The following is a 9,956-nucleotide window of genomic DNA, read 5'->3' on the forward strand; positions in this document are numbered from 1 at the left end:
AGTCCCTCTCAATTAATAAGAATCTGTTTGGCGGACGCGTTTGCGACACTTTGTCACCACCCTGTAAGGATGACATTGAGGCTTTTCAAAATGTATTGCAAAAACTCGAGGTTAGTGAAGAATTTTACTCGCGAAACAAATACAGAGACGGCAACAGGCAAAATTTCCTGTCACGGGGAAACAGATATGATGAAGGACATTCTGAAAATCGTAACAACAGTCATGAACAGAATAATCAGTTTGCTAATAGCCGTGATAACAATCATTCATACAACTGGCATTCCAGTGAACAGTCTAACAGTCGCGGCAATTTCAAAGGTAGGAGCAGAGGTTGTGCTTTCAGGAATCGAAGAATACTGATGATTCTACCAGACATCAGCATAATGAAAGAAATAACTGATGAAACTTTAATTCAAATCGGGAATCTGAGAACACTGATTTTAGATGACGAGAGTATCATTACTGCCAAACACGAGATAGTTCATGTGATCGTAACAGTTATTACCAAATAAATAATCAGGAGAGGCGCAGTCGTGGAAACTTTGGTGCTGAACGACGTAGCTGAGATTAGACGACATGATCCTCACGATAACCTTAGATGTGGCGGCCCATCTCAGGGACAACTGATGACACGTGCAGCAAACGTCTCGTTTGTCGATACAGAAAATACTTTCATTCAGCCGTAGAGATAATACATTATGAACCCATTAATGAACAGTGTGAGCCTGTTATTACTCAAAATGAGAAATGGATGTTAGGTGAAACCGATCATAATCCTGTTGAAGAACAAGCACTAAACTTAAGACAAATCAGTGTTTTTGACTGGGTAACTAATTACATGCCTTGGTCAGATGATGATGATAGTGAATGAGAAACAGATTACATCCACAAGCAGTAGGGAATATAACTAATGATATGGTTGTGATTTTTGGTGACGCTCTCTTAGGAAAAACATTTAGTCACATGGATTCAGAGGAGAAACGAATAAATTTTGTCCAGTTTGATGATATTAGATATGCCTTGTTGGAAGAGAAGGTAGAGAATTAGAACATGTTAATCCATCCTATGGTACCAGTTGAAACGTCCCCTTTAAACAATTGTACATGACTGTGCTTAAACTGACACACAATATTTTGTTAGCGCAACGCAATCTGACTTTCAAAATTCCCTACAAGAGAATGGCCCTGACTAACATTAAACTATACCTTTCACAAATCACTTACCTCACAAAAATCTTCGCTGCTCAAGCTACTGCAATACAGCGAGCGCCACTACTGCCAGCTAAATAAAAGATTCAAACTATGGAAGGCACTAACTACTGATAGGGATAGTTAGCAAATGAAAGATATTAATAGAGAACTAACAATGTATTTACCTTGATATCATCATATATAAATATAGCAGTTCATGACAAATTTCAAAACTCCGCCATCTCTCTCCCCACATCCACCACTGCTGGCACAGTTTCTGTTGGAAAAGGTTCCGTATCAGCGGTATCAGACTCAGGTAATCCTATTTATGCTATTAGTGAGGCAGCTTTCATTTAATGTCAAGAATTAATTGTTTGTCCAACATTTATGTTGCAACAAATAAGAATTAAGGGTCTGATTACTGGAAAAACTGTAGAGGTTAGGAAACCTTTCACATTTGGATTTCAGTTGCCAAGGTCATCAACTCTCTGCTAACTTTTTAATCGTACCCCTTCTTACAGCACAAACTATACTAGGTATTGATTTATTGACTGATTACAAGGCTATTCTAAACTTTAATGACGCTAAGGCAAAGGCTGAAGTCGGTGGCAAGTTTGTTTGCTGTTCGAGGATTGAATTTCGAAGAAGGAAGATGGCACCAACTGTTAGAAATTTTTTTCATCATCAGAAGCACGATCTTCCACTGAAGCTATTGCTCAAAAATCGAATATTTTTCAGGAGATGCAACAATCTTGCGATATCTCTTAAATTATATATGAGTAAGTAGATAGCGTAGAGGACACTTTTGAAGTAAATAGGCAATAGTTCTTCGATGTCTTACACTCACATTCTGAAATCTTTGTCAACAAACTCGAAATTTTCTGCATGAATTTAGAGTCAAAGAACATAAGAAGCTTTTTGTACCACCTTATACAGTTCCACTGGTATGCAGAAAAAGAGTAAGGAATGAGATCCAATCCATCACAGCTCAATACATCACTGAATCTGCCATGAGTTTCTACAACAATTCACTTTATGTTGCTGAAAAAAGAAATGGATCAATATGTTTGGTGTTAGGTTCTGGACAAATCAATACCATTATTCTTTCTGAAACAGATGGTCCTCAGACATTGGAGAAATTGTTACAGAAGTTTCTTGTTGTTGAGGTGTTATCTACATTAGATCTGAGCTCCATCTTTTGGCAAATTCTGTTGCACACTGCTTATAGGAAATATACAGCTTTTCTGTTCTTTCATACCTGTTAACAGTTTTGTAAATTGTCCTTTGGACTTAACATTTCGTCTTCTGCCTTTATCCCATTCTCCCTGAACACTTGAAGGAAAGAATTACCACCTATGTTGGTGATATCCTCATTGCAAAAAAGTCATGGTGAGATCATAACAATGTTCTTAATTCATTGCTACAAGTGTTTGCAATGTTTGGCATCACAGTTCATTTGGAAAAGTCACAATTTGGCAAATCTCAAATTAAATTTCTTGGTCATATCATATCTAATGAAGCAATTCGACCTGATCCAGAAAAGATGGAAGTTATTGCAAAAATGCCTGTACCTACAACTAAACGTCAACTCAGAGGGTTCTTAAGGCTCATTAATTTCTACCATCGTTTCACTAATGTAAAAAATGTGACTACTCCCAGGTTGTAAGCGTTCTGGTGAGAATATTGTGGGGCACTGGGACGAGGTAGCTCAGGAGAAGTTTCATAGTTTCAAGGATGCACTTCTTATGACATCTGTACTATGTCATCCAGATCTGTGATGTGACTTTTGTATTTCTACTGTTAGCTCAAAGTTTGGACTTGATGTGCACATCTTTCAGGAATTTGAAGACAATGCTGTCATTGTTCCAAGGAATATTGCAGTTACCAGTCACGTTTTATTAAAGTAAGAACGTAATTATTCTGTGACCGAAATGGAGGCGTTGGCTGTGGTTTGAGCTTTTGATAAATTCTGTTACTTCTTGTATAGCAGGCACACCAAGTTGTGCCTTCAGTTGCTGATGATGGCTAAGTTAAATCATGACCGTATTAAGTGTTGGCCCTAACTTCGCAGATGTTCAATTTTACCATCGTTTACATCTCGGGAACACAAAACATAGTAGCTGATACTTTGTGTTGTTCGCCTGTTGGTCTTATTAAAGCAACAGAAGAAGATTGTTAGGAAAATGACTTCAGTGTCTTCTACATTCAGGAGGTTGCATTGGAGGATTACATTTCATTAACTCTTCCTGACATCGCCAAGGAACAAGATAAGCGTCCTGTATGGAGGCAAACCAAAGAGAAATGAAATGACAAGGACAATTTAGCTGTGCAACAATGTTATCTGATACGGATAGTATTCTTTTCAAACGTAGGAGTCCTAATAGTGATTTATGGGTGGTACATACTCCTGATGACTTAGTGAACAAACTTGTGTGATTCGAACACCTTAGTTACGGCCAATTTCGGACCCAGAAATGTTTTAACAAGTTAGGTGATACATGATATTTTCACAATATGGAGAAAAGAATTCGTACGGCACTTTCAAAGTGTAAACTATGACAAAAGGCAAAACCTCCTACTATGCCTCACTCTGCTCCACTGTTTCCCACAATCCCTAGTAAATTAGGACAACTAATAGCTGTAGTTTTATTCAGACCCCTTCCCAGAAAAAACAGCGGTTACTCTTTTGTTTTTGCGGCAGCAGAAGGTTGTGTCATTTACACCACTGCGTAGAGTAACAGCAAAACCTGTACCTGCAGCTTTTGTTAACCACTTTTTGAAAGAAATTGGTCACATAGACAAGGTAATATCTGACAACAGACCTAATTTCCAATCCCAGCACTGGTTGCACACATTATGCCGTAGGAAAATTAAACCTGCCTTTATCTCCTTGTATCATGCATCTTCAAATCCTTGTGAACATGTAATGAAAGAGCTTGGGTACTCTGCAGAATGTATTGTCATTGCAAACACAATGTTTGGGGTAGACACCTTCATTCGTTTCAGAATGTACTGAATGAGTTAACAAATGATTCTACATCTTTGCACCCTCTTCTGGTGTTAAAGAATAAGCAGCCACCTAAACGAGTCAGAGAAATGATACCATTACCCAAAAAGAGACGCCTACGTCACGAAGTGATTAACTTAGCCTTAGCTAACATTAATAGAGCCGCTGGAAACATGAAGAAATTACTATGACATGTAAATATCAAACAGTTATATATAGGCCAAAAGGTCTAGGTGAAATCTCAACAACTTTCTCACAAGGGAAAATCGCTTAATCATAATTTCTTTCTTCTAAACAATGAACCATTTCGGATGCTTCGCGTTGTTCAAAAATGGCTCTGAGCACTATGGGACTCAACTGCTGTGGTCATCAGTCCCCTAGAACTTAAAACTACTTAAACCTAACTAACCTAAGGACATGACACACATCCATGCCCGAGGCAGGATTCGAACCTGCGACCGTAGTTCGCGTTGTTCATGAAAAAGCTGTGGAAGTGGAAACACAGAGGAGATGTAAATCGCAATTTGTTCCTCATGTATCTAATGTCAAGGTATTTAATGAGTAAACTAGTAAAGGCTCTATCTCTCTATAATAGGTACATCAGGTGGCGACTGATGCCTCCTTGAGCTGGGTTTTACTATTTCTTTCTTCTACTATGCTGTTTAGTTAATAAGCGTAATGGACTCTGTCCTACTATCATAGTGTAAGCATACTGAAGAAAGTTTTGAGACTGGTTGAACTCCTACAGCAAGAAATTGTTTTCATAACTGGTGATAACTGTAATTTACTACGAATTCTTGGTAATTTTTGAATGATGTTTCAGAGGTCTCCTTTATTAATGCCGAGGTAAGAAACGATGTGCCGTTTTGAGATGTTTGAAAATAATAATATGGAGCTAGAAGTCCTCAGCTTTTGACTACTGCTGATACAGAGACATGAATTGGCAAATTCTAGCTGAATATGTATATTGTGAGAAACTTGACACATTATAAAGAATGATAGAGGAAGGATAAAGTATGACATTTATGTTAAAACAATACTGAGATCAAGAGGTAAGAAACGATGTGCTTATGAAGTAGCTGTATTTGTGTTATGGAAAGGTGTTGATATTTTGTAATACTGAATCTGTCAATTATTCTGAGCAGTATAGAAGGAATAATATTATTGAACTATTATGTATATGTAAGTGAAGAGATGTTTTTGAGAATAGATATTTCAGGAAGCCAATGAGGAGTAGATGATGATGTTACTTCAGTAGTGATGATGTATGTTGATGCTTTTATGGATTGTTATTTCTGGTAGCCAATGAGAGGTAGAGGAAGATTTTGTCTCTGTAATGATATATGTGGTTTAACATTAACTTTACAGGTACACTGTGTAGCAGCGCTAACAAGAACCAAATTACATTTAACATGAACATTTTCTTTCAGGACTGTGCTCTGTGTGTATGTCTTTAAGAGGAGTTTATTCAGCATATAATAGGAGCTACTTTGTGATTGACACCTGATCTTTGAATTTTCAGGAACATGCAGCTTGTTAATGAAAATGTAATTAACATGTTACTCTTCCATCACCAGGAAGGACAACAGTTTTGTAGTTATAATGATTCCAATTAATCTTACAAATGCTTGATCATGTTATACCTAAGATTTTTGCTGCAATAGCATAAGATGTTAAACGGTGCATGACTGACATTAAATGTACTCTAATAAACTTTTTATTGTAAGAGTGTATATGCCGTAATGAGCTATTTTGCTTGTCACCAAACTTATTGCTGATGTTGTTGTGTGTGAGGTATGTGTAGTTACCATTCTGGCCCAACAGATAAATGTATGTAACTTAAGAAACTGGATCCAAGTCTTCATTTATGTGAGGTACTTTGAGATGGAGATACATATTCAGGATTGACAATTAATACCAAAATGATGGTCAGCTGTAGCAAGTCTTACATTCAATTCATATGATACCCAGGCTATAAGATAGACATTTCTATTAGATATATATTAGATAACAATTTTGAATAAGCCGCTATCACATTGAATTATATGTTTCTCAGAACTATTCATTATGGTATTACGATATATGTAACTAGTTATCTAATTCCTTCGTAAATTTGTTTCTTGTATTCTGGACATAAATGGGAGATGATATTTGTTTACAAGCACACACAACACTTCATGCAATTTCCTGTGGCACTAAGCTGATTGTCACACAGTGTCTCAGCTCATGAAAGATGGACTAATGGAAACATGCACGTTATGTGAATCCTACAATGATTCTAGCCCTTCAAATTCTGGGTTGTCAGTGGGGTTGTGACAAGACATTTATTTCCCTGAGTCTGTATGGATAGGCTCTTCAAATTTTGTGTTATCAGCGGACACTTCATCCTCCCTGAGTCTGCATGGATAACATACTAATTTTGAGTACTGTAGGTTGTCAGTGGAGAAACTGAAGGAAAAGTACTAGGCTTCCTGAGCCTGCCACAGAAATGTGCTCATGCTACCATGCTGGTGCAACTGTGATAAGCGTGTATGTAAAAAACAGAGATGCATGTAGCATTTTGCTGTGATATTTTTCTCCCATTGTGTGACATTGTTCTCATACGTTTTCTCAATAACTTTGAACAGACAATTCTAAGCATCTATGTACTATACTGTAAATGTATCTTTCTAGCTTTATTTGAACTGAACAGGAATGTTCACTTGTCTTCATAACATTTTCTTAAACATTTGAACAGACAATTATAACTGATTTGCAAAGTTTTGTACCATTTTGTATGAAATTTGTGTATCTTTCCTACTTTCTTTGAATTGACAGGAATTTTTACTTGTCTTTACCGGTTTCTTTTAATCATTGGTACAGTTAATTGTAATGACTTTGTAATGCTTTGTATGTTATTGTAAACATTGGATGTATGAATGCCACTATATTTGAGTAAACTAGATTACTGCTTTACCAAAGCAAGCTTCTTGTTAAGCCATGTCTTCTGTATCATGACAAACATGTAAAGTGACTTATTACTGGAAGCTTTGTATAGTTGTTTGCATGTATGTACTGTTACTTGTATTTCAGTTTATGTACCACAGTATTATCACTTTGTACTATTCACTGATACTTTTTATACATTGTCATTCACCTCAGATATTTGTAGCCACAAATGTTGTACCATACTTTTGTGATTGTTTCTTTTGGAGCGTTTTTTAAGTACTTCCTGCTATCGTATCAGCAGAAACCACTCTGAAAAATTCATGTTTAATAGGAGGAGGGGTAATGAAAGGAGGGTGTTTTAGTTTCCACGACAATTTTCAGGTAGTTGTGGCCATAAATGTGAATGAAACTGTGAATATGATAAATGTACTCAACCTCCGTATTTTCGATATAACCATATTCTTTTTAAGTCTGTTCCTCAGACCACAAATCCTTGTAAGAGAGGTTAGTTTTACTGTGTCAGAGTAGAAGTCAGTGTCTGTCACAGTCTGACAATTTACTTGCTTCGAGAAGGATGGACGTTGGCTGCCATGCAGTGGAGGCAGCATTATTTACAAAGGATTTTATATTAATTTATTCTAAGGAAAAGTTTTGTGGAACTGAAATGATATGAATGCAAGGATGTCAAAAGGGAAGTTTTCTAAGTTAATCTATTTTATATATATATATATATATATATATATATATATATATATATATATATATATATTCAATGGGTTACACTCGTCGCAGACAGTTGGGGTACACTAATTCCTTCCCGGGTTGGCGGCAGGAAGGGTATCTGGCCATATATATATATATATATATATATATATATATATATATATATATATATACGTAATTATTTAGTTTCTTATTGCTACAGCATTGTGTATGATTAAAGTTTACTGTTAGAAATTGTATAGTGGAGCACATGGAATTGTCTTATAATTGAAATAAGTGTCAAGGAAAGTAATTGTACACAGGGAAATTACTGAGAAATATTTTTGCTAACTTGTCTAGTTGTGAGAAATTTTTGAAAGGGCGTATTGTTGCTACTAAAGCATAGTTAGACTTGGAGTTTTTGTTCTACTTTATCAGTCGTTAAGTTTAGTTCCTCATTTTTCAGTCTTTACCTTTAGAATATGTTTTGTACTCTCGCACAGCACATTGCGAGTTGTGTGTTGAAGCATTTTTATGAAGAGTGATTAGATGTCGTCTCGCACTGTACATCGCAAGTACGATAAATAAAATTTGATTCTTGACAGTTTCATTATTATCTTCATAGTAACGGCTTGCAGGACAGACGAGCGTTTCGTGTGTACAGGTAAGCCAATGAATTTTAATTGCCATCAAGATTCATGCACATTGTAGGGTACAGTGATTGTCAGAGTGTTTTTGTGAAAATATCAGTATCAATATCAGCTCTGGGGCTTAACAGCATCAAAAGATTTAGTGCTATCTTGTGAATTTTCAAGCAGGATTATCACATAGTCAGATGCGTTAATTTTTGTCTTAATTTGCTCTGTAATTACAATAACAATTCTGTTATAGTGATTGTTTACAAGATTAAGAAAAAGTTTTTTTTTTTTTTTTTTTTTTTTTTTTTTTTTTTTTTTTTTTTTTTTTTTGCAGAGAGCGTATGTAAATTCTATTGTAAACGGATTGCTCTCCCGCAGGCGAATTGTTTGATGTACTGGCTAACCTGCATTTCGCATCGTGTAGCGTTTGTTTTACATACTTTCGTTCAGAATTTAAACCAGTTCTGTTGCCCTGCACTGAGATTTACGCATTTTAGTATCAAGATAAGTTTTACAAGTTTCTCAGATATCAACCAGACACATACAAACACGAGTTTAGAAGTTTTAGCAAATTTCTTTCAAGGTGAACTATCTGATTCCTGTACCTAATGCTGATGAAACTGTTGTGTCCACAGCGAATAGGAACTTCCCTAGACCGTAGGTTTTCATTGTGTTGTGTGTTGAGGACGTCTGCTCCCGTAGTGCGTTCCTAGGACGTTCGATTTTGATTTGATTCATATCTGGAGAGTGGAGATTTTGTTTTGTTTTGTGTAGTGTGGTGCCAGGGAGCATTGGCATTTATCATGTGTAATAAAAATGCGATTTTTCTCTATCGTAAGTGGGCGGAGTATGCAGTATTGTGAGGAGACGCAGCCTGCGAGAAGAAACTGTAGACCAGTGTTTAGATTCGATTGTAATTCCAGGAAGAGTTCACCCTTTTGCAGAACAGCTTAGGTTAGGAATTATACTAATGGGATTTTAACGCGTGTTCTATATGGGTGCCTACACAATAACGTCTGAATAAAGATAGGCGCCAACAAGGTAGAAGAAGAAAGGTGCATTTTTCTACCTTTAACTACATAACTTTCATTTACGGGGAGAAGTTACACTTTTAATTTCACTGATAAATAGGTAGTCGCATAGTTTCCATAAGTATGCTAATTAAGTGAATATGTTGCTTAGTTAAGGACATAGCTGTAGAATTAATAATAGTTATTTTGTTTGTGTTAGTGCTTGTGGTTGCCCAGCTGCGCAGAATTTGAACTCAGTCTGAAAGGCCCGCTAATCCGTGTTTACACGGTGGCGGTGATCAGACAATGGATGGAGACAGGGGGCACGCTGCCGCCACGCCGCGCGCCGTGGCCGAAGGGCCCACCTTTTACGGCCGACTAACTCACACCACCCGGCATGCTCCTTGCTGTCATGGGTGGCACTTCTCAACTGCGGGCGTTTAGGGGACCTGGAAGTGAAATGACTGAACTTTTCGAAAAA

At 36.8% G+C, this 9,956-nt stretch overlaps 1 protein-coding gene across 1 annotated transcript in view; it reads left to right on the forward strand.

The window, feature by feature from the left end:
- The window catches only part of LOC126462080 (beta-1,4-galactosyltransferase 7-like), an 82,792-nt gene extending 73,061 nt beyond the window's left edge, over positions 1-9,731 (forward strand). The window contains exon 5 of the mRNA XM_050096048.1: positions 9,696-9,731. The gene's annotated coding sequence lies outside the window, so the exon portion shown is untranslated. The remainder of the gene's footprint in view (positions 1-9,695) is intronic.
- Positions 9,732-9,956: the final 225 nt, after the last annotated feature.

The sequence above is a fragment of the Schistocerca serialis genome, chromosome 1, assembly GCF_023864345.2.
Source record: "Schistocerca serialis cubense isolate TAMUIC-IGC-003099 chromosome 1, iqSchSeri2.2, whole genome shotgun sequence".
Lineage (NCBI taxonomy): Eukaryota > Metazoa > Arthropoda > Insecta > Orthoptera > Acrididae > Schistocerca > Schistocerca serialis.